At 43.1% G+C, this 23,541-nt stretch overlaps 1 long non-coding RNA gene across 2 annotated transcripts in view; it reads left to right on the top strand.

The window, feature by feature from the left end:
- Positions 1-22,079, top strand: part of LOC122562732 (uncharacterized) — a 107,549-nt gene extending 85,470 nt beyond the window's left edge. For both annotated transcript variants that reach the window (XR_015761310.1, XR_006315403.2), the window contains exons 2-3: positions 18,278-18,438; positions 20,421-22,079. This is a non-coding gene — a long non-coding RNA (uncharacterized LOC122562732). The remainder of the gene's footprint in view (positions 1-18,277; positions 18,439-20,420) is intronic.
- The last annotated feature ends 1,462 nt before the right edge of the window (positions 22,080-23,541 follow it).

The following is a 23,541-nucleotide window of genomic DNA, read 5'->3' as shown; positions in this document are numbered from 1 at the left end:
CTTACCCAGACACTGAGCTCTTGGCACATCAAAAGGTCAGCAGCAAATCTGCTGTGGCAACCACCCATTTTCTTCCTACTGTAGCTTAGTCAAATTGTCTCCAAGGAAGCCCATGGGATTAAATGTTTCGTAAGTGAAAAATGAAATCAAATCAGATTTGGATGATCTATTGCATAACTGTAACTCCATAAATGAAGTCTAAAAAGGAATCCGTAATCCTGGCCATTAGCATTGGTGCATAGCCCAGTGTCTCCTGCAAAGGAAATTATAGACTGTTCACTGTTTACTTTGTGCAGGAATGTGGCTGCTGGTGTGGTTTAAGTTCAAAGTCCATGAAGATGTCTGTCTTACAAGAAAACACAATAGTAGTGATCGGCTAATGGTATTCACCTCACATAAAATTCCTTGATTTAATTGGTATCAGTTTTTGTAGTCAAATTCATTATTGCCCAGTAATCATCTATTTACTCACCTACACTTTACTGTTTGTGTGACTTCACTAAGAGCACCCTCTTTGTTGAATAAACAGTTCCCATCTTTTAATGTGTGTCCGGTCACAAAATAGCTCTCTCCTCCAAAAAGTCAAAGGATTGTATGTTTATGTTTGGATAGGCGTGCATATATTTGTAAGTGCATGTTATCGTTTTTCTGTGCAAGTATTGATACTCCCATGTCTTTGTGTTTGTGTCAGGTTACATAGAGATTCCTACATGTAATGCGTTCGTTTCTGTTTATCCTGAGGGAAAAATAATAAACTAATGAGAAAAGCAAATGTATCAATTAAATTTTTAACTCTAAGTGAGCATCAATTTTTACAGCACTTTGGAAACAGTAAGTTGTAAAAAGAGATATGTTTTAAGGTGTTGGCTGGAAATATTTGGCTGGAGTTTGCTGTGTTTCTGTTCAGTCTGCACAGAGTCCTGTTAAGGGAAGGGAACCTATGCATCAGAAGCTTGCAAATTGGTCAAATTGTGTTGACAAAGAATGATTCTGGGTGAGATGCTGTATGTATTTTGAACTCGGATTGTTCAGGTTCACTGGCTGCATCCGCTGGTCACTCATTTAAAGAAAATACACCCAGCTACAACTTGGAGTCGCTGTCTCCCTCCCACAAGCAAAATGTGAAAGGCTAGTCATCTGATAACATGATTTATTGCTCATTGCAATCACTAACTTTGTGGAAGTACTCTGCAGGGTTTTTGGAAGCATTGTGTGGAGGAGTTCCTGTATTTGCCAGAGAGTATTGCTGCATCTTCACTGAGAGGACCTGATGACCTGCCCATATAAAAGTTGGAGCAGTAGTTGGAATGAATGTTCATGGCAGGGAAATGGAGCAGATGTTCCATGACTATTCCATCCTGTAGGCCTTCTTGATGTCACTGTGACAGCAGACTGTGGACTGTGCGAGATGTTACTTTTCTGCCTTTTATAGATTGACCAGAGAGACAGCTGTAGTCTTGTGAGTTGCTTTCAAACTGCACAGTCATCGTCCCATCAGGTAGTGGGACGTTCACCTGACACAAGAAGCTCTTGATATCAAAGGCCAGCAAAAACCAGTCAGTTTTGTATTCTTTTTTTGACAGTACAATGTGGTGTTTCAGTCAGAGCTGGTGTAGTGCCTATGTGCACTCTGACGCGACATTCTATGTCAGCTCTATAGGCAGCGGGGACACATGGCAGTCTTGATCTCCCGGGAGGTGATGGTCTTGCATTTGTTGTAAGGGACAGTCAGGAAACCTCCCCTGCAATGCACTCAGAAATATCGCTGATGGATGAGCTCGTGGCCTTGGAGGAGATGCTGAGGTTAGGCTGAACCTGCTTCATCATCTTGTACCTATAAATGGCAAAACCTTCTTTCCTGGACTTTGTCACTCTTTGCTGTCACCCTCTTCACTGCTTTCTTAACATCCTTCTCGGGCAACCTGTCCTTCCTTCTCCTCAACCATGATGACAGTCAGCTTCAGACACAATCCTGGTGTAGCCAAAGGTGATTGAACATTAATTTCTCAGCTATCGCTCCTGAATAGCGAATCCTCTATCAAATCGAAAGAGACTGTTCATATCTTGAGAAGGTCTATTCAAGATGCAGTAAACTAGTGTCTGCACCAAAGCCATTTCAATTATCTTAATGCAAATCAGTTCCTCCTCAATAGAAACAAAAAGTGCCAAAGAAATTCAGCATCAGTGGAGAGAGAAACAGTTAATATTTTGAGTCAAGATTAGAGTGGTTTTGGAAAACCACAGCAGGTCGGGCAGCATCCGAGGAGCAGGAAAATCGATGTTTTGGGCAAAAGCCCTTCATCACCACTCTAATCTTGTCTCTAATCTCCAGCATCTGCAATACCCACTTTCACCTAGTTAATATTTTGAGTCATGTTTGACTCTTGTTCAGAACTGGGCATGAAACATTAACTCTGTTTCTGTGTCCACAGATGCTGCCAGACCTGAGGAGCTTCTTCAGCAATTTTTATTTTCTTTCAGGTTTCCAACATCTGCAGTATTTTATTCACATTCCTTAGCAATGCCGTTCAGGCATCCACTTTGTAATTTATTAGCCAGCTTACAGGTCAGGTAGTTTCTACAGCCATTTTAAGCCACAGTGACCTGGCTCATTTGAAGTTATTTTCTTTCGAATTAAAGTCCCAGGTATCAAATCAGTCAATGGAGTTAAAGTTCAATAGTTCATATTTTATGATTTTTTTTGACAAATTCTATCAAATTGACCTCTTGCCCAGAATCCTTCATCAAGAAAACTATTGCCATGACACCTTTATCCATAATGTATTCAATTATGTAATTGGTCAAACATGAGATAATAACAGTTTTTTATTCATTCATGGGATGAGGGTATCACTGGTTGGCCTGCATTTATTGCCCACTCTTAATTGCCCAGAGGACGGTGAAACTCAAGCACATTGGTGTGGGTCTGGAGTCACATGTAGACCAGATCTGGTGAGAGTAGCAGTTACCTTCTCTGAAGGACTTTAGTGAACGAGATGGATTTTCCTGACAATCGACAATGATTTCACGGTCATCACTAGACTCTTGATTCCAGATTCTTACTATTGAATTAAAATTTCGCCATCTGCCATGGCAGGATTTGAATCTAGGTGTCTAGAATACTATCTGGGTCTCGAGATTAATAGCCCAGTAACAATACCACTAGGTCATGACTTATTTTAGTAATTATATAAGCAAAAATGAACTGACGACGTTTGTGTATTCTTTTAGTAGCTGTCATTTGTGTGGTCTTGCCTGCCTAGTGCTCTCCCACACTGTTACCCCAGTAGTTATATAGAATAGTCAGTGGAAAGCTGCTGACTTAAAGGTCCCCTTGGAGGATGACTTCAACTGTTCTGAGCCTTTTGCGACTGGATTCGGATTGTATCCCCTCAGTAGTGGCAACAGTAGGGGCTGGCTGAAAGACCATGAGGACAATGGCAGAGTGGCAATGGTGGGAGCATGAATGTTGTCATCCTGAAGGTTGGTGGTCTCCAGGGCCCTTCCCATTCGCCAGGATGGTGCCTCATCAATCCCAAAGACCTGCTGGTGAACAAATTGCTGGACTCCGGGAGAGTCTGCAAACCCTTTTGAGCACTGCTACCATGAGGATACAGTCTGATGCTGCAAGGCAATAAGCTTAGATCCATCTGGGTTACCACTGCAGGTTATTTTACAGGAGATGGCTACTGCCTGTTCTGCTATGGATGACAAAGACATCGACCAAACCTGGAGTCATGAAGTTAGCTGTCACTTGGGTGGACAACTTGGTTTCAAACTCGAAACACGTAATGGTAAGGTCCTGGTGAGTGTTGCTGGACAAAGAGACCTTGTAGTGCAGGTTCACATTCCCTTGTAAGTAGAGTTGCAGCTAGATAGGATAGTGAAGAAGGCGTTTGGTATTGAGTACAGGAGTTGAGAGGTCATGTTGCAGCTATACAGGACCTTGATCAGGCCACTTTTGGAATATTGCATAGGTTTAAGGTAAGAGGGGGAAAGATTTAAAAGGGATCAAAGGGGCAACGTTTTCACAGAGAGGGTGGTGCATGTATGGAATGAACTGCCAGAGGAAGTGGTGGAGGCTGGTACAATTACAACATTTAAAAGGCACTGGGATGGGTATATGAATAGGAAGGGTTCAGAGGGATATGGACCAAGTGCTGACAAATGGGACTAGATTAGGTTGGGATATCTGGTTGGCATGGACAAGTTGGACCAAAAGGTCAGTTTCCGTGCTGTACATCTCTATGATTTTATGACTCTGTAGGATGGCCTGTGCCATGTTAGAGCTAGAATCCTCCATTCTCATTAACAGGGATAGAAAATGGTCTGTTTGTTCTCCAATGCACCCAGCATCTTGGTGAGCATTCTCATCAGCTTTCTCTTGCCAGGGTGGCATGGTGGCTCAGTGGTTATCACTGCTGCCTCACAGCACCAAGGATCTGGGTTTGATTCCAGCCTCTATGTGGAGTTTGCACATTCTCCCTGTGTCTGTGTGGGTTTCCTCCGGGTGTTCCAGTTTCCTCCCACAATCCAAAAATGTGAAGGTTAGGTAAATTGGCCATGCTAAGTTGCCCATGATGTGTGCCCAGGGATGTGTAGGTTAGGTGCATTAGTCAGGGGTAAATATGGGATAATAGGGCGATGGGTCTGGGTGAGTTAATCTTTGGAGGTTTGGTGTTGACTTGTTGGGCTGAAGGGCCTGTTTCTACACTGTAGGGGTTCTATGATTCTATGTTGCTCCATTTCATCTGAGTCCCCCAGAGCAAAACTTTCTGCAACCTCAAGTTGAAGCACATACAATCATTTCTCTCTAGCCTGGCTGCAGCCCACTCATGACTGGTGACTCACCACATGCATATTCCTCTTAAGTACACGGATTGTTGAGCTACTGAGGTTGTCCTTTCATCAGTGAGGTCTTGCTTCTTCCTGTGGCAATTCTTGGATCTCTGAGTGTAGGGTAAATCAGATGAGGAAGAGGATGGGTTTGCAAGCATGTCACAAGAGCTCCATGGTCACAGCATTCTCAACTTACCCATAGTGTCAGAAAATAGTGTGAGGATGAGCTGGGAGTTGAGAAGGAACATCCTCCTCATTGTTCTCAGTGATGCTAGATATCATAGGCACCTTCATATCATCTCCTTCATGCTTAGAGTCAAGAGATGCAAATAAGCTTGTTCCCTATTGGTTCTTCTTTGTTCCTGGCAATTACTGCCCACCTGCAGGAGTGAGAGAAAAGTAATTTCTATATGGGGGCAACATGCAGGCACATCTGACTGGTCAGGAGTGTGTTGAAGCTACAGGAGCTGGATGTGATGCTGGTATAAGAATGAGATTCTGAGAGTGAGGTAGCGTCTGGTTACTAGGCCTCAGGGAGTGCTGGGCTAATGGTGCATTGAGAGGTGTCAGAGTTTGGTGATGCCATTAAGAAGGAGGTGTCATGCCCATCTGTGAAGGGTCATTGAACTTGTGGCACTGACTGCAGGACAACGGGGCTGGACCCTGGGTATAGATCTCCTTGGCTACTTCCACCCACCCCAATCCTTTCTGAAGGCTTGACAATTTCCTGGCGCAAGCTCAGACTAACAGTACAACATTTAGGATGAAGTTTGCATGCTCCTTGCCTCAGTGGCAATGGTTATCGTCAAGTCAAGAACCCCAAACAAAGCACTCGCAAATGAGAGTTTATGAAACTTTGACCTGGTAATTTTAAGAGAGCATTTGGTTACCGTGGAGCCCAGTATAGGGTTTTAATTAAACGATAGTTCACATATTCCATTGAAAATTGTAAATCAGCTTTGTAACTTACAGATGACGTTATTGGACAAAAGCTGTAATTTTATCACGATAACCTCATTGTGATAAAATTTAAATAACTCACTCAGCTTTAAGACTTGATTGCTGTTAACATTGAACCACAGACTACTTTCCTTCAACTTTGTTAATGAATAATTAATAGTAAATGTGAACATCAGATAGAATATTAATTTATGAAAGGGCAATCAATTAATATAATCAATGTTTTCTTTGTAATCTGGAGAGAAAGAAAAACAGAAAGTTGGCAGGAATTAAGTTTTCCTCAATAGCAGAATATTCATTTCAACATTAAAAATGGTGAAGAGTGAAAGAAGTGATGGCTTGACCTATGAACCTCTGTCATTTCATGTCTTCCTGTACTTAGCAATATTCAGGCTAAACTATGTTTGGCAGAGGCTGACTTATACTAATGCTAAACATAGCTCACAATGCTACAAATTGATGTTGGCTGAACTCAGCACATTAAAAGGGGTGGGATAGGAAGGACCTTGTCAGCAAAGTGGTCAAAAAGTGTATTTTTACTGCATTCAGTGGCAAGGATTCAACTCTTCCTGTCTCCAGGACAGCACTTTAAAACAAAAGTTGAAACCAGCACCCAGGGAGGATTGGGAGAAAGCCAATGATGGGCTGGTTTGGTCCATGCCACTGATGGAAAAGCCTGCAGGCACAGAAGCCCTGCTGGGCAAACTTTGCATAACCCTTTGTAATAGAAACTGCAAAGTATTTTTAGAGAAGTGAAATAGAGCTGATGCAAATTGTTAAATGTTTTGGCTCAAACAATAAAGATCAAAGGAGCACTTTTTCAAACAAACTATTGAAAAGATATCTGCACGTCAACAGTAAGGCATGCCCCTCCCCCCACCCTCTTCTTTTGATTTAACCCGATCTTTCTGGATGTTTTGTTTACATTTTTTGAAGAGGTTTGTAAAATAGTTTGCATTCAAGAATATTGGAGAAAAGGAGTTTGTAATTAATTGAAGCCATTGCGCCTTTTCAGAGCTCGTCTACTAGTCCATTTTCACCTATGATTTGTGTTCTTGATTAATATAAATGTCTTTTGCTCTGAGACCAGGAAGGATGGATCATTGCAGACCATATCATTGCTTGTTTGAACATTTTCCTTCTTTTATTTTTGGCTACCCAACTGGATAAACAAGATCCTGCACCCGGCTTCAGCGAGTGAATGGCTGCTTGGGTGGGCTTCAGAGGACTGTCTTTGGAGGTTGTCTTTTTCCTCGCTGTAGAACATTTGATATTCCTGACACCAAGGCATCCGGCATCACTTGACACAACTATCAATGATGAAATAGCCATCAACACAGATAGGAGCTCTCTGCCCATTTCCTGCTATGAAATTATGCACACCATCAGAGTGAAGGGTAGCAATGATTTACCATCAGTACATCAGCATCTCTAAGTGGGCGGAAATGAATATCCATCTGCAAAAGCAAAGTTAATCAAACACTCCATGCATGTTGCAGACAAGTGAAGAAGCCTGAAAGTGCAAGTTTTGCAAATTAAAGATGTGTTGTGTTCCTTAAAATACTGTATTCAGATAACACTCTTTTCTCATCATTATTCATGAAGGTATAATATATCGCTTGCAAGAATGGAAGTTATAGAAATTGATTGCTTTTGAGTTAGCTAGTTAGTCAAAATTTGAACCTGATGTTCCTCTCAGTCTTCTGGTTAAACTGCATCCTTTGCACATCACTTTAGTGCTTTCTCTTTACGATGGCTTGTACACTATAGTTACCATTTTCCCGACCGAGGTGATTTGTTTCTCAAAGTCATTTGTTAGTTGTCACCTACCTCAGGCTCCATCTCTTTTTTTTGCAAATATATTTATTTGCAATTTTTTTTTAACTTTACTAACATATAACATTACTGAAAAATAAAATCAATAACAAATATCAGTATAATAGAGTTACAGAGTCATAGAGATGTACATCGTAGAAACAGATCCTTCGGTCCAACCTGTCCATGCCGAACAGATATTCCAACCCAATCTAGTCCCACCTGCCAGCACCCGGCCCATATCCCTCCAAACCCTTCCTATTCATATACCCATCCAAATGCCTCTTAAATGTTGCAATTGTACCAGCCTCCACCACTTCCTCTTTCAGCTCATTCCATACACGTACCACTCTCTGTGTGAAAAGGTTGCCCCTTAGGTCTCTGTTATGTCTTTCCCCTCTCACCCTAAACCTATGCCCTCTAGTTCTGGACTCCCCCATCCCAGGGAAAAGACTTTGTCTATTTACCCTATCGATGCCCCTCATAATTTTGTAAATGTCTATAAGGTCACCCCTCAGCCTCCGACGCTCCAGGGAAAACAGCCCCAGCCTGTTCAGCCTCTCCCTATAGCTCAAATCCTCCAATCCTGGCAACATTCTTGTAAATCTTTTCTGAACCCTCTCAAGTTTCACAACATCTTTCCAACAGGAAGGAGACCAGAACTGCACACAATATTCCAACAGTGGCCTAACCGATGTCCTGTACAGCCGCAGCATGACCTCCCAACTCCTGTACTCAATACTCTGACCGATAAAGGAAGGCAATTTAAATGCCTTCCTCATTACCCTGTCTGCTTGTGATTCCAGTTTCAATGAGCTATGACTCTGCACTCCAAGGTCTCTTTGTTCAGCAATACTCCCTAAGACCTTACCATAAAGTGTACACGTCCTGCTCAGACTTGCTTTCCCAAAATGCAGCACCTCGCATTTAGCTGAATTAAACTCCATCTGCCACTTCTCAGCCCATTGGCCCATCTGGTCCAGATCCTGTTGTAATCTGAGGTAATCCTCTCCGCTGTCCACTACACCTCCAATTTTGGTGTCATCTGCAAACTTACTAACTGTACCTCTTATGCTCACATCCAAATCATTTATATAAATGATGAAAGGTAGTGGGCCCAGCACCGATCCTTGTAGCACTCCACTAGTCAAAGGCCTCCAGTCTGAAAAACAACCCTCCACCACCACCCTCTGTCTTCTACCTTTGAGCCAGTTCTGTATCCAAATGGCTAGTTCTCCCTGTATTTCATGAGATCTAACCTTGCTAATCAGTCTCCCATGGGGATTCTTGTCGAACACCTTACTGAAGTCCATATAGATCACATCTACCACTGTGCCCTCATCAATCCTCTATGTTACTTCTTTTAAAAACTCAATCAAGTTTGTGAGACATGACTTCCCACGCACAAAGCCATGTTGACTATCCCTAATCAGTCCTTGCCTTTCCAAATACATGTACATCCTGTCCCTCAGGATTCCCTCCAACAACTTGCCCACCACTGAGGTCAGGCTCACTGGTCTATAGTTCCCTGTCTTGTCCTTGCCACCCTTCTTAAACAGTGGCACCATGTTAACCAACCTCCAGTCTTCCAGCACCTCACCTGTGACTATCGATGATACAAATATCTCAGCAAGAGGCCCAGCAATCACTTCTCTAGCTTCCCACAGAGTTCTCGGGTACACCTGATCAGATCCACCTTTTCCCTTTTGAAGACATCCAGCACTTCCTCCTCTGTAATCTGGACATTTTGCAAGATGTCACCATCTTTTTCCCTACAGTCTATATCATCCATATCCTTTTCCACAGTAAATACTGATGCAAAATATTCATTTAGTATCTCCCCCATTTTCTGTGGCTCCACAGAAAGGCCGCCTTGTTGATCTTTGAGGGACCCTATTCTCTCCCTAGTTACCGTAAAAACAAACAAAACACAAATTACAATACAATTACTGTCTAACAACTACTAACCTACCCTATAATACAAAACAAACCCTAACACTGTGCAAAGCAACACCAAAGAAAAAAAAAGAAAAGCAAAAAAAACAAATAAAAAACCACAAAATACAGAACAGCTATGCTCGACGCAAAGCTCCCAAACAAAGGAACGGGAGCATTGTATACATATCCGTATTAACTCAGGCGATTCCCTCCAGGGCACAGGGCTTGACAAATCTAGCCAATCTGGTTAGACAAACACCCTAGTTAAGACAACTGACAAATCTATATCCAAATAACTCAAGTAGGGCTGCCATGTCTTATAAACATTGTCTGTTGTGTGGTGCACCACGTTTGTGAAAAAGTCCAAGGGAATGTGCTCCATTACTAATTTCTGCCATCCCAGCAAGTCCGGTGGGTTCTCAGATACCCAGTTCATCATAATAGTCTTCCATGCACAGTGTGTAAGATTATTATATAGTTTCTCCCTACGCCCGTCTACAGATGGTAAATTTGGTAGACCTAAGAGGAGAGATATCGGGTCTACTTTGACTTCAGTCCTCAAAACCCTCCCGATCTCTCCCGCCACAGCGCTCCAATAAACACGGAGCCTGTGGCATGTCCAGAAGCAATGGGTCAGAGTACCTACAGTTATTTTACATTTGGGGCACACTGAAGATGCCCCTTTTTTAAACTTCGCCAGACGGTTTGGTGCCAGATGAGCCCTGTGCAGAACTTTTAACTGCATAGCACATGTCCAGTTACAGACTGAGATCTTTCGAGTATTCTCCCACATATTCTCCCATGTTTCAGAAGAGATCTCCACTCCTCGCTCTTGCTTCCAGACCTCACATAAACGGTTAATATCCTGCCAGGCCCTGCCACCCAGCCGGCGATAGAGGACACTAACCGAAAGGGTGCTTGTGGAACGTAGCAACAACCTCTCTGTATCGGGCTTATAGGGCTTAGTGAGGAGCATAGTCTTCTTCTGGATGAAATCCCTAACCTGAAAAAAACGGAAAAGGTCTCTGCTGGGCAACCCGTATTTGCGGTTCAGTTGCTCAAAAGGCATCATAACCTCCCTCTCAAACAAGTCTCCCAAACTAGAAACTCCTCTCGCTGCCCATAGTTTGAACCCTGAGTCTATCATCCCTGGTCGGAACCCTGGCACGCCAACTATAGGTGTAAGTGGTGAAGTCTTGGATAAACAACCCTTACTCTGACTCATCGCCCTCCATGCCTTGACTGTACTAATGACAATGGGGTTCCGGCAGTGGTCCATAACTGTCCTCATCTTATCCATGAACAACAGGTTAATAAGAGGGCACTTTACTTGGGAGGCCTCAATATCCAGCCATATTGAGCCTGGATTATTACCAATCGCAGACAAAGGACAGCAGGGAACTCAATTGATACCTTCTGATGTCTGGGAAATCAACTCCTCCCCCTCCTTGAGGCAACTGCAATTTAGTAAGTTTGATGAGGGGCCGCCCATAATGCCAGACAAAGGGACCAAACCATCCCATAAGCTTCCGCAGCATTGACCTGGGAAACATTATAGGGAGCATACGCATGGGATAAAGCAAATGAGGAAGAGTATTCATCTTAATGAGATATATTCGGCCCAGCCATGAAATCAGAAGAGCCTCCCATCTCTAGAGATCTCGCTTAATATTGTCAAGCAAGTGAGCAAAGTTAGTCCGAAATAACAGATCAAACTTGCCTAGGTATTGGAACCCTACCCGTGACCACTTAAAACGGAACTTAGGGCCACCTTCAACTTCTGACACATCCTTAAGGTTCCCCAAAGGCATAGTCTCCGATTTTGCAAAGTTAATCTTACATCCTGAAATAGCCCCAAATGAATTGATACATTGCATCAAATGGGGTACGGAGGTCATTGGGTTCGATAAAAACAGAAGGACATCATCCGCATACAGTGTAATCTTGTGTGCCCACGATCCCACTTCCGGAGCGGTTATGTGGACGTTCTGACGAATGGCCTCTGCCAGCAGCTCTATCACCAACGTAAACAACAACGGTGAGAGGGGGCAGCTTTGCCGACTACCCCAACCAATCATAAAATTCCCAGACTTCACCCCGTTGGTGATGACCGTGGCCAGAAGGGGGTGATATAGAACCTCCACCCACCTAGCAAAGACCCCACCCAACCTGAACTGTTCTAAAACATAAAAAAGATACAGCCATTCGACCTAGTCAAATGCTTTCTCTGCATCGAAGGAAATCACCAACCCCTGGATCGATCGTTGCTGACAAACCTGGACCATATTGAGCAACCTTCTAATATTATTAGAGGGCCTATGGCCCCTTATAAAGCCTGTCTGGTCCTCTTTAATAATATGGGGCAACACCCTTTCCAATCTCAGGCTCAATCTCTTAATAAAATTTCTATGTTCATTTTTTTATTCCACATCTTGCAAAAGCTTTAGTTTACTTTTATAGACTCCTGGTGTCAGCTATTTGTTTGTTTTTAAAAAGTGGAAATTTTGATGAAAATCTAATGCATAGCAATTCAATTTTAATAACACCCATACTTTGCACTTCATCTTAGTTGCAAGTCTCCATCTGCCTTTGGCGAAGTCTTCCCTTCATTACATTCTCCCAAGCAGCAGTCACAGCAGTTCCTGCTGAGCTGAACACGCCCTCTTCCCAGGTCTTCTGCTTCCATCCCCATCACCTCAACTGCTATCTGCTGTCTCCCCTGGAGTTGGCCTTCCAGCTCCAGTTAGTTTCAGGTTCATGTGTGGAAAGGGCAAGCTCGTGATGCGGAAATGGGTCAGCCTCCCATTTTTCACCTCCTCTGTGAAAAACCAATCCCTGGGACCCTCCCTGGTTGGAGCTGATCCTGTCATTCTTTGAGAAGACAGAATGAGTGGTAAATGGCCTCTCATTGTGCAGCGCAACTGGCTGCTGACTCAGAACATATCTACTCCACCAAGTTGGAACCTGATTCCTCTGTGCTGCTTGTCAGTGGTGAAGACTGGTAAGGCAGCTGATGCATACAGTATCTCAATGTAAATGCTGCCTCATCCATATCCCAATCTGAGTCCTTTGTGTCCTGGAATTTCTTCCATTTTTTCTAACTGCAAGCACATGTGGCCCAACAATATATCACTTGCTGAACCTATCTCCATACTGGCTCCCAAGCTGTGTGTGGTATTGGTGGCTGAGAGAGATTCCATATGGGCATAGTAGATAATTAACGAGGCGAGATTGGTCAAGAAAACTATCTAGGCCATGTGACAAAAAACCTTCCCTAATACTCAATGCGAATTGGACTTAGCCAAAAATGCATAAGAATCAACCTGAATAAACTCATTCACTCAAGATAGACTTGTCATGTTCACAGTGTTGCGGTGGAGATGGAGGTCACTTGGCCTATCATACCTGCACCAGTGCCAATCTCCTACCTTTTCCTCATATCCTTCCACATCATTTATATCCAAATAACCATCCAATGCCCATTTGAATGCCTCAATTACGCCTGCTGCCACCACATCTCTCGGCAGCACGTTCAATATCCTAACTAGCCGGTGTATGTTTTTTTCTCAAAACACCCTTGCTTCATTTGCACATCCCTTTAAACCTACATTCTGTTGTTCTTGTCCTTTCTAGGAGTGGGAACCATTTCGCCCCACTCTATGCTACCCAGCCCACTCAGGATTTTGAAAACCTTAATCAAATCTCCTGTCCAAACTTTCTCAATCTAGCTTCATATGCTGAAGTTCCTATTTTCTGGAACCATTTGTATAAGTTACCTTTGCACAGTCTCCAGTGCAATCACACCTTTCCTAGAAGGTGGCACCCAGAGTTGTATACAGTACTCCACCTGAGGTTTAACAGGTGTCTTTTATGCAACTTCAACATCACCTCCTTACTCTTGTACTCCATTCCCCCTTCAATAAAGCCAAGAACACTGTACACTTTGCCTTCTGCTTTCTCTGCAGATCAGACAGCATCTGAGGAGCTGGAGAATTAACATTTCGGGCATTAGCCCTTCATCAAGAAGATGACGCCCTTCCTGATGAAGGGCTAATGCTTGAAGCGTCGACTCTCCTGCTCCTGGGATGCTGCCTGACCTGCTATGCTTTTCGAGCACCACACTCTTGACTCTGATCTCCAGCATCTGCAGTTCTCACTTATACACTTAATGGAAAGGTCCTATGGAGTGGTGCTGAACAAAGAGATCTTAGAGTGAAGGTTCATAGCTCCTTGAAAGTAGAGTCACAGGCAGATGGGATAGTAAAGAAGGCGTTTGGTATGCTTTCCTTTATTGGTCAGAGTATTGAGTATGGGAGTTGGGAGGTCATATTGGTTACGCCACTGTTGGAATATTGCATGCAATTCTGGTCTCCTTCCTATCAGAAAGATGTTGTGAAACTTGAAAGGATTCAGAAACGATTTACAAGGATGTTACCAGGGTTGGAGGATTTGAGCTATAGGGAGATGTTGAATAGGCTAGGGCTGTTTTCACTGGAGCTTTGGAGGCTGAGGGGTGACCTTATAGAGGTTTATAAAATCATGAGGGGCATGGACAGGATAAATCGACAAAGCCTTTTCCTTGGGGTGGGGGAGACCAGAGCTAGAGGGCATAGGTTTAGGGTGAGAGGGGAAAGATATAAAAGAGACCTAAGGGGCAACTTTTTCATGCAGAGGGTGGTACATGTATGGAATGAGCTGCCAGAGGAAGTGGTGGAGGCTGGTACAATAACAATATTTAAAAGGCATCTGGGTGGAGTTTGGGGGGACATGGGCTGGGTGCTGGCAGGTGGGACTAGATTGGGTTGGGATATCTGGTCGGCATGGACGGGTTGGTCCAAAGGGTCTGTTTCAGTGCTGTACATCTCTATGACTCTATGACTCACTTTCTCCTTCTGCTTTCTCTGTCTATTCTGCCACCTTCAATGATCCATGCAGATATACACCCAAGTATACATGGCTCCTTTGGTCTGGGGAAACGTATCCCCTTTTTAAATTAACCTTGTTGCATCTAACCAAGAGGGCGGGTGAACATGGAAGGGCTGCTAATTTGTCTGCCTTCACCCAGGAGTGTTAAGATTTTGGGAATCATAGCCATTCAGAGAGTGATCATAACGTCTGTCACCCTGGAGCCACTGTCTGTGTCGGATTAAACATTCCCATAGCTGACATTACAGCAACATTTTTGCATGGCTTTGCTTTGAAGATATATCCTGCTTTTAAGAAAAGCAGCCTGGCTGTGCCTCACGGTTTGTAAACATCAGCTGCTGCCTCCTCGTGCTCGGGACGAGAGACAAGAAGAACTGCAGATGCTGGAATCCAAAGCAGACAGGCAGGAGACTGGAGGAACACAGCAAGGCAGGCAGCATCAGGAGGTGGAGAAGTCAACGGTTCAGGGTGTAACGCTCCTTGTGCTGAGCTCAGGGGGCAGCAGTAGGTAGCATTCAGGAGGAGAATGTAGCATTGGTACTCTGCAGGTAAAACAACATTCATTCAGAAAAGGTGGGTCGGCAGGTACCGTTTCATTTGATTAGGCATAGGTGGTACAAAGGTCCTGACTCCGGTGCTCAAGATCCATGGCTAACCTATACCTAGCACTCTATTCCAGTGGATGATATGTTTTACTTTCCTTAGTTGTTCATGGCCTCCTGGCTCTTGGAGCCTCTCAGCAGCTGCTCGTATGAAAACGTGCGCAAACATACTGCAACACAGAGGACACTATCTTGATATGGAATATGTAATAAAACCTATAAATAGCTTGCCACGATTGGCCATAGGATAAGATGTCATTAAGTTTCCAGAAATATCTAAAACCACAATTGAAACCCTACCGAGGCACTGGGCTTAATGGTACAGATCTGATGTCAGTAAAAAAGGCCCACTTTGGAATTTGAATCAAATAATTATCCTTTGAATTTTTATCTCAGAACTATGTAAGATAACTAACTATCACAGTGACCCTTCTTCAGAATTGATTGTAGACAGCAAACATCTAGAAGAAATGCTGAAGGTTGGTTGAGGGGTGGGGGGGTGGGCTGAGGGGGAGGGGGGGCAATGGGGAGTACATAATGGGTGGTGATAGAGCCCAGAACGAGAGAGAGAACAACAGTTAGACAGATAATGGAATGGGGAAAGGTCAGTCTGGGGGAATGACTAGCTGCTAATGGGAACCATTAGAGCTGATCATGGGATGGTTGTGATAAGCAGCCCATGTGATGACACGGCCTGGTGTGTGGGTTTTAGGGTAAGGACATAAGAGAAGGTGCTCCAGCTCTAAAATTATTGAACTTGATATTGAGTTCTGAAGGCTGCAGAGTTCCCAAGTGGAAAATAAGATGCTGTCCTTCCAGCTTCCAGGTACAGGTAAATCACTGTTTCACCTGGAAGGTGTGTCTGGGTCCTTGGAAACTGAGGAGGGACGAAGTAAATGGCCAGATGTTGCACCTTCTGAGATTACATGGGAAGGTGAGGTTGGGGTGTGGGGAGATGTTGGGAGTGACAGAGAAGTGAACCAGGGTGTCCTGGAGGGAACAGTCCCTGTGGAAGACTGACAAGGGCTGAAAATGTGTTGCTGGAAAAGCGCAGCAGGTCAGGCAGCATCCAAGGAGCAAGAAAATCGACGTTTCGGGCATGAGCCCTTCTTCAGGAATGATGAAAGTGTGCCAAGCAAGCTAAGATAAAAGGTAGGGAGGAGGGACTTGGGGGAGGGGCGTTGGAAATGCGATAGGTGGAAGGAGGTCAAGGTGAGGGTGATCCACTTTACCAATACCTTCCACCCCAACCTCAAATTCACCTGGACCGTCTCAGACTCCTCCCTCCCCTTCCTAGACCTTTCCATTTCTATCTCGGGTGACCGAATCAACACGGACATTTACTATAAACCGACCGACTCCCACAGCTACCTAGACTACTTCTCCTCCCACCCTGGCCCCTGTAAAAATGCCATCCCATATTCCCAATTCCTTCGTCTCCGCCGCATCTGCTCCCAGGAGGACCAGTTCCAATACCGTACAACCCAGATGGCCTCCTTCTTCAAAGACCGCAATTTCCCCCCAGACGTGATCGACGATGCCCTCCACCGCATCTCCTCCACTTCCTGCTCCTCCACCCTTGAGCCCCACTCCTGCAATCGCCACCAGGACAGAACCCCACTGGTCCTCACCTACCATCCCACCAACCTCCATATACAGCGTATCATCCGTCGTCATTTCCGCCACCTCCAAACGGACCCCACCACCAGGGATATATTTCCCTCCCCTCCCCTATCAGCATTCTGAAAAGACCACTCCCTCCGTGACTCCCTCATCAGGTCCACAGCCCCCACCAACCCAACCTCCACTCCCGGCACCTTCCCCTGCAACCGCAAGAAATGCAAAACTTGGGCCCACACCTCCCCCCTTACTTCCCTCCAAGGCCCCAAGGGATGCTTCCATATCAGCCACAAATTCACCTGCACCTCCACACACATCATTTACCGCATCCGCTGCACCCGATGTGGCCTCCTCTATATTGGGGAGACAGGCCGCCTACTTGCGGAACGTTTCAGAGAACACCTCTAGGACACCCGGACCAACCAACCCAACCACCCCGTGGCTCAACACTTCAACTCCCCCTCCCACTCCACCAAGGACATGCTGGTCCTTGGACTCCTCCATCGCCAGACCATAGCAACACGACGGTTGGAGGAAGAGCGCCTCATCTTCCGCCTAGGGACCCTCCAACCAGAAGGGATGAACTCAGATTTCTCCATTTTCCTCATTTCCCCTCCCCCCACCTTGTCTCAGTCAAATCCCTCGAACTCAGCACCACCTTCCTAACCTGTAATCTTCTTCCTGACCTCTCCGCCCCCACCCCCACTCCGGCCTATCACCCTCACCTTAACCTCCTTCCACCTATCGCATTTCCAACGCCCCTCCCCCAAGTCCCTCCTCCCTACCTTTTATCTTAGCCTGCTGGACACACGTTCCTCATTCCTGAAGAAGGGCTCATGCCCGAAACGTCGATTCTCCTGATATACAATACACATACGTACTGAACAGTGAAAGTTAGCAGATATCTCAGGACTGAACCACATCTATAAACTGTTTGAAGTCATCCCAAAATCAAACATGCAAAAAGTTAGGTTAGTGAAAGACTATTATTATTCCCCGTTTCTTGTCGTGTTATTTAGTTTGTTTATATAAAACAAATCCAGGTGGAAATGTACACCAAATGTGGGATGGTTTAATTTAGTTCAGTTACTTTTAGTGTTATGTTATCACTGCATTTTTGACAAAATTTAAGATTGACAACAGCTTTCAATAACCTTCCCTGAGATTCTTCTGCCATTTATTGCAGTACTTCTGCTGCTTTATGTTGATGCAGTCAGTTTAAGGGGCGTTGATGCTCGTGTTATATCTGGTCAATATGGCTATTCAAATAATAGCTGCTTTAATCGATGTCACTTGTATAATTCAAGTGTGTAAAGTGACCTCGCCTGTATAAATGAGCAGGGGAAAAAAATGTTGCTGGAGCAAGATGGATGAAAAGACTAAATAGATATGACCACAAAGGATAATATGTAGAGTGAAGGAAATGAATGCAATAAAGTCATGGAATAACGTGATGGCTAAAGTTCTTTCCTCATTTTCCTTAAGAACACATAAATTAAAACTGTATCTTGTCAAGTAAGATACTATTGCTGTCGAATTTGTTATATTTGATTATATGTTTTTCCTTGCTTCTGCAGCCCTGGTATACTTTAGTCCCAATCTGTATGATGATAAATACAATCCAAAGTCCACCCAGAGAATGCTGCAATGCGTTGTATGTAATTGCATTACAAATCTGAATTGTGAACGCTGGACTCAACATTTTAAGAAAGGAAGTGGTTGCTCACTTAGGCAACAGGTAAGGAAGCTGCAAGTTGTAGAATTTAGTTAAAGAGAAATAAAATTATTTGATATCATCGCAAATTCTTTGATATCAGTCTAAAAAGAAAAGGAAATGAAATCAAATGCCAGCCTTGGTTATAATGAACACGTTTTAATTTTGTGATAAAAACAGAAGTTGCTGGAAAGGCTCGGCAGGACTGGCAGCATCTGTGAAGCGTCTGAAAGTTCTGAGGAAGGGTCACTGGACCTAAGACATTAATTTTGATTTCTCTTCTCAGATGCTGCCAGTCCTGCTGAGCTTTTCCAACAACTTCCATTCTTGTTTCTGATTACAACATCTGCTGTTCTTTCGGCTTTTACTTTGTGATGGTGTCTTATTTTCCTCTCATTTTTGTTAGAAACAAGAAAAGACCAATTGATCTACTCAATATTTCTCATACAAGGCTTCTTACGCAATTTGCGGATAGAAATATGGATAGATCTATGGTTCATCCAGTTTATTTGGAACTCTTTGCCATAGAGAGCTGTGAGGGCAGAGTCCCTTGTGTATATTTAAGGTAAATTTGAGATAGGTAAATTCTCGATCAGTAAGGGAATCAAGTGTAATGGAGAAAGGGCAAGAAAGTATACTTGAGGAAAATTGGATCAGCCATGATCTTTTGATTGGTAGAGTAGACTCAAGGGGCTGAATGGTCTCATTCTGTCTCTATTTCTGCAGTGTCTGATTCATGATATTGCAACTAGGAAGAATTATAACAAAGAATTGTTGTGGTAGATATAGAAAATCTCTCAACAAGTTTTCAGCGACAGGAGAATGCATAACTGTAACATTAAATTATTGTCAAAGGGAGCACAAAAACAGCAATAGGAATAGGGGAGAACAACATGTGCTGTTAACCTGTTCTGCCATTCAATATGATCATGCATTTTAACTCCACTCTTGACCTGCTCCCCATACTCTGAGACACCAAATATCTGTCTATCTCAGTCTTAATATATTCATTATGTCACACTAACAACCAAGATTCATTAACTGAATTGTCATTCCAGCAGATGAGGTGGGATTTGAACCCGTGGAACTAGAGCATGAAATTAGGGACCTGCTGGACAAGTAGTCCTTGGCATTACCACAACACCACTGTCTTCCTCCTCTATTGTCAATGACATTAAATCTTGCCTTCTAGTTACTGATCCTTTTGTCAATGGAAACAGTTTTCATTTTTGCTCAAAACCTTCATGATTTTGAAAATCTCTATTAAATCTCAATTTCATTGTCTCTTCTCTTAGGAGGGAACTGCAGAACCTTTAATATCTCCACACAACTGAAGCCTTGCAATCTAATGACTTAAATTTCTTCTGCACCTTTGTTAATGCCTTGTTTAAAGAAAATTACTGAATGCTCTCGCGGCTTTGGGAGTGAAAGATTATTGATATCAGATTAAATATAGGGGCTCTTACAGCAGAGTGGTAGTGTCCCTACCTGTGAGATAGCAGGCTCAGGTTGATGACCCCCTGGTTTGGAGGTGTTCAGGAACATCTCTGAACAAGTTACTTACACGCTATCTGTAAGATGAAGTGTAGAAGATATCATATACAAGGCAGGCGAAGCTTCTTTATGTGGGTATTGTGAGACTGTAGAATTCTCTTTGACAGTTAATAGTTGAAGCAGGAACAATGCCAATTTTTCAAGAATTGTTTGGATGAAAAATAAAGGATTTGAGGGATATGGGAGCAGGTTGACTAATAGTGATTCAAACTAATGGCTTGTGAAGAGGGTAATTCCAAATATGGTCCTGTTGATCTAAATGGCCCTTTGTACTTTGGATTCTATGAGTTGACATTTCTTTCAAAGTCGTGGCAGATCTCATGAGCACTGTTTTAATTCAACAAACTATAGATGCACTCATCCATTCTGAAGACTCATCTGGTCTCCTGTTATTCTGTCAAGTATGTATGTGGCTCCATTTCTCATTGTGCTCATCTCCTTTCTCGTTCAAGGGATTTGACAGGGGATTGAGGATAAGAGAACTGCCTGCATGACTATATCCATGTATAAACTTCGATTGAGAATATGAGTGGAATGTTCAACTGCAGAGAGCATCACTGCCAACATTGTTCCTGGCATTATCTGATGTGCACATTTCAAACAGGGGTCATGAGATAGTGAAATAGAAGTGGGAAAACTGATGGATTTATGTGTCTCTGATCTGAGAGATTCTGAACCAGCTTGATGTGGTACAAAGGGGGCATTGCAGTGAATTAGGGAAATTTTCACAACGTTCTGTAAATGTCAGAATATTCATGACTCTGCCTTATAAACTTGGACTTATCCTCTCCCTGGACGCTTTTCTCTTGGATCTTCACAATTCCCTTGTACATCCAGAGTTTGCTGAGTTGAACCAACAGTAACATTTCCTGAAATTCTGCTTGATGTGAAATTGATAATGAAAAGTAAACAATATTTATTGAAATTATTTTAAGGTCACTTTAATTATGAAGTATTGCAAAATGCGTGCATCTCTAATTTAAAGCTACCATCCATTTCTAGTTATCTCAGATTTGTCCACTGTTAGACAATGGCTTAAAAAGAGTTATTTACCTGCAATTTTTTTTGTCTTCTTCAAGATGTGGACTATATAGATGAAACGAAGTTGTACTTGTGTTAGGTTTGAGATTACTCAGACTGCGGGTAACTTTCCACTCGTTTGACTGTTATGAAGAGTTACGAGGTGTAAGTCTTTATTTCTAGAGTTGACTTAGAAATCAGAAGTTCAGCCACAGAAGGAGGAGAATACAACACTTTTCGGTGCAAATGCCAAAGTCACCCTGTGAATAAAGTCACATAGAGGGCAAAATGTGAGTCGATTCTACAAAGGAAATATATTTTTAAAATCATTTTGAATAACTTAACTCAAATGGAACCTCCTGGAAGTGCTCCTGCATTTAATAAACATGTTGACACTCTAGCTTTCCTCATTAAGTGATTGCAACCCCAAGTTCCCATAAATCATGGACCAGGTTATCAGCACCTCTGATCTTAACTGTACTAGGGCGCCCAACTGTCTACAATAAAGAACTTGAAACAGCAGGCTATAAAGGATTAACTCACTGCAACAATTTATTTTTCGTAAAAGATGCCAAGCCTTTGGTTCAAACTGCAATTAAAGGTCTCTTAAGGTGAGCAAACAGTTCACCTTCTTCGAGATTAAAATGATTTAATGATTGTGAAGGGCATTTGGAACAGTTTGGAGCTTAAATGTTTTGTCCATGTAGTTAAAAATGTTACTACCGACTGATTTTTTTAAAACAAGAGATGCCGACCTGCTCTACAGATCAAAGAACAGCAGCACATTGAGTAATCTGACATTAGACACGCCTTTGAGGAAAATAAAAAAAATATGCATGGTTCCATGGAAACATCACTGTACTATGCTTACAAGCTATATTAAAAAAACTATACATTATAATGATATAGAACTGAATTTCCAAGAGGGAATGATTTCCTGATTTAGACCAATGGCACTGGAGAGCTGGATTTATGGATGGTCCAGAGAAGCACAGTCTTATTAAGTGTATTTTGGATGTTAAATCATGAAGGTTTATGAACCACAAATGTTTTCAGTCAGTTAATCATGAGATAATAAATGTTTGTGAAAATTGTAATTGCAGTTTTGTCTCATTTCTGACTCTTTGTTCTAGAGATTACAATCTTCAAAGGTCATATGCCTAAGAAAAGGGTTATTTTACAGTCTCTTGTTAAAAAGAGAAAACAGTTGCTTTGTTCCAAAATTAAAATAGTCATCATTTTGTTGTGCAGTGTGATTGTTTACGTAGTGACTTATTTCACACACAATGTCCTAAATCTTTGATTTGAGTGTGTGTGCACTCATGACCCAGTTTAGATTTCATATCAGACAAACAGAACAATACCTGTGTGAACTGTTCAGCAAATTAGATTGCAGACTCTTGGGCATTGCAAATGGCTCCTCAAGCATGACTGATACTTGTGAACAAAACAACATCATTGAACAGCATTGTATCAAGTGCCAGAGGCAATTTAGAAGGGACCTCAAAGAGACTATGAGCAGACTTCCCATGAGAGTTGGCTTCCTTGTAATGGAAATCGAAAAGACCCATGGGACAACATTCCCCAGATATTTTAGATGCAGAAAAGACCTTGAGGAGGCCAAGTGGGATGTTGACTTAGCTCTCATTTAGTGCACCTTGGTAAAGGACTCTAAGAAATATAACAGCATTGGAAAGGGCGGGAGAAGAGCAAAATCCCATATTCTCAGGATTTGCTGGGGTCCTACCAATATTGAATAGGCACAAACTGCTTGTTAATCCTTTCAAACCATCAGTTCCCAGCATGACTTGTTTCTGCCAGTTCTGATGTTGTGCCCTCAGCAAGCCACTTCCTTATCATCAGGGCTGTGTCTTTTTACTTCCTTACACAACCACAGCAACCACCTGAGCAGGGTTGGCCACACTGTCAGATTGGTCCTTTTACTTAAAGAGGTGAAACTATCTACAACAATACTGGGAAGATTGCTTCCCATGTCTGGTCTTTAGGTCAGCTCCAACCTTCTGCCTGTTAATTACATGGATATATGTTACACCCCATTCCGTCTATTGCGCAGCAAGTTTCAATGCACACGCCCCTTAGAGATATACAACAAGCAACCTTAACAAGCAACCTGTCCTGCTAAATTTATAATCTTACTTGGAAGCATTTCAACAAAATTTTCAACTTAAAATTAACTGATGCAAAGCTGTTGGAAATGTGCCATTTCTTGATATCCACTCCAGAAGTGCAAAAGCAGAAATCCCTTGTCCACATACACTGTCCGTAACTAAGCTCAGGACAGGATTACACAGGCCCCTGCTGCTGGGTTTCCATCCTCAGAGAGACCCCATAAAATCCTCTGCAAGACCTTCCCACCACCTATACCCCACCTGATTCATGACCTGTGAGAAAGTTCATGGGCGATAGTTGAGGCCTATGGTGGCTGGTTGCCAGCTCTCTCCTTCAGTTGAGACCTTTAAATGAACACCGAAGGCTGATTGCCATTCAAATGTGACCTTTAATCCAGACGGTGAATGTCAGGGAGGTGAGCCT

This window comes from Chiloscyllium plagiosum, unplaced genomic scaffold (genome assembly GCF_037043375.1).
Source record: "Chiloscyllium plagiosum isolate Xiang-an unplaced genomic scaffold, Cpla_swu_hap1 HiC_scaffold_24, whole genome shotgun sequence".
Classification (NCBI taxonomy): Eukaryota; Metazoa; Chordata; class Chondrichthyes; order Orectolobiformes; family Hemiscylliidae; genus Chiloscyllium; species Chiloscyllium plagiosum.
Note: the sequence above shows the minus strand (reverse complement) of the source record. Positions and strands in the feature narration are given on the sequence as shown.